The sequence below is a fragment of the Nannospalax galili genome, unplaced genomic scaffold (assembly GCF_000622305.1).
Source record: "Nannospalax galili isolate Female #2095 unplaced genomic scaffold, S.galili_v1.0 scaffold28, whole genome shotgun sequence".
Classification (NCBI taxonomy): domain Eukaryota; kingdom Metazoa; phylum Chordata; class Mammalia; order Rodentia; family Spalacidae; genus Nannospalax; species Nannospalax galili.
The window spans coordinates 3,359,495-3,361,925 of NW_008359594.1; positions in this window are offsets into that span (position 1 = coordinate 3,359,495).

Genomic DNA, 2,431 nt, shown 5'->3' on the forward strand with positions numbered 1-2,431 from the left:
CATCAAACCGGGGATTTTCATTTTCCAGCAGAGATGGCTGGAATACCTGAGAGAGCAAGCAAAAGTGACATCATCAAGTCAGGCGCTCACAGCATCCAGTAGCAACCAACCAGGGAAGAGGCAGTCATGCTAGAGTTCCTGACTAAGAGTACAACAGTGAACTTCCAGCTTTGTGTTCCCACATCATGTATTTTATAGCATGGGATAAACAATGGTAGTGTCTATAGGAAAGGGCTACTTCCTTAGCTGCTCTTTTTTTAAATTTATTGAGGATTTCATACATGCATATAAGGTGTTTTGATCAAATCCATGCCCACTCCCTCCCCTCCAACTCCTCCTATATCTCCCCATTACTTTTTATCTGACATCTTCATGTACTTTTTCTTTCTTTCTTTCTTTTCTTCTTTCTTTCTTTCTTTCTTTCTTTCTTTTTTCTTTCTTTCTTTCCTCCCTCCCTCCCTCCCTTCCTCCCTCCCTGCTACTCTAACATTTCCCCCTTCTGAAGACGTAACTCTAAAATCTTTTAGGGATTAGATAAAAGCTCTCAAATACTTTTGGACATTTTTGGCCTTTGGAACAGAGTATGTTGCTAAGAGGCCCAAGGACATTTTGACTTTTAGCCAAGAAACTGGCTGCTTTTCTTTGAGATCTTTTTACCCTAACTGCCTAGCCAATTCCTACCTACTATTCCCAACCCCCCATCCTCTGAAGAAGTTACCCAAATTGCTGATAGGGAATTGGGACACAGACTGCTCTGGATTCTTCCATGCTGAACAGGGACACAGGGTGAGGCAATTGGGGTACCCCTTCAGTGGGTCTATCTAAAAGACTCCCAAATTGCATAACTCTTTTCTGTAGGAAGAAGAAGAAAAAAGACCTTGACTGGTGACTAGGAAATGTGAATGAGAAATAAAGGCAAGAGTAGTTAGTATTACAAGTTCTAGACAGGGAACCAGAAAAAAGTCAGAACAGGGCAAATTTCAAATGCTCAGAGTCCATTGGGATTTCTTGACGAGAGCTTCCAAAAGCATCCCTCGATTGGGTTCCTCATTTTTCTTTTGTCTGCCAAGGCTAGACCCGAGAGTGACAGACTCAGGATTTGTTTTCAGGCACTTTGGTAGCTGTTGGAGTGGCTAGAATCAGTGTCAGTTCCCTTGAGAAGACTTCTAGATAGGGGGAGAAAACAAAGTTAGCCATCATTTTAGAACAATAGTGAGTTGTTTCCCTTAGCTACAGGTGGGCACTACAGTATTGCAGACCAAGATTTGAAGTCGTACATCTGAGCAGCACTTTCTGCTTAGAAACAAAATCATCAATGGGAAATAATTGTCTAAATAACATTTTATATGGACTTCAGCCTAATGTCTGGGAAGTGTAATCCCTTGAACTCTTAAAGAAATATACTGATCACTTTAATCTTTGGTTATACTTACCTTTTGGGTGTTTACTATTGTACAGTTAGCCCAAATAAACCAATTTATTTTTACTCTTAAGGTCGTTTGAGGATCTGTTCCTCAGGGGTCACATGGGCTTGGGAGGAGCCCCTGGCTCCTTTCTTTTACCAGTTCCACCTATGTGAAGATAAGTCAAAGGTCCTGCCTGACCGTGATTGGCTTCACTTGGAAGCATAGACGAAATGCTTCCTCTGAGTTGACCCTCCTCTTCTTTGTAGACTGAACACTGATTCAAGTCCATTTAGTGGGATCTCCATGGCCTCCCTGAACAAGAGGATAGGTGACTCACCACAGTTAAAGGATATTTTGAGAGATGTTCCATAGTCCCCTGGAACTTAGTCGACCTTTGAGGGCAAGGAGCAAAAACTGTCTTTTAAGTCCCTCTGACCAGATTAGTATAAGCCTTAACGTATGGCTGTTAAACATCCAAGAAGGTTAGTCTCACCATCTGGTACTTTTAATTACCATGTGCTGTGTAGATAAAGCTTGGGCAAAAACCAAATGTTCTCAGATAAACCTTGGCTAGACATATATTTTGTTCTTTAAACTAGTTGACTAAACTATGACCTTAGAAATTTTAAGATTATGTGTATATTATTTTTGTCTCATCCTTCATATATCATAATAAACCTACAAAGACCATCAGCACTTGCTTAGGCTTTCTCATTTTTTTCTGTCCATTTTGGAAAATATCTCTATTCCCATATCCTTTTAACATCTTTTACAATCTGCTTTCCATAGGAGTTGCACAAGTTTGCAATCCCACCAGCAGTGAATGAGCATTTCCCTTTCCCAACATCCTCTCCAACATTTGGTATCATTTCTTCTCTTGATCTTAGCCAGTCTGACTGGGTAAGACGAAATCGTAAAGTGGTTTTAATTTGCATTTCCCTAATTACTAACGATGTTGAACACTTTTAAAGATGTTTCTTAGTCATCCTTAGTTCTTTTGAAAACTCTCTGTGTAGCTCTTTAGC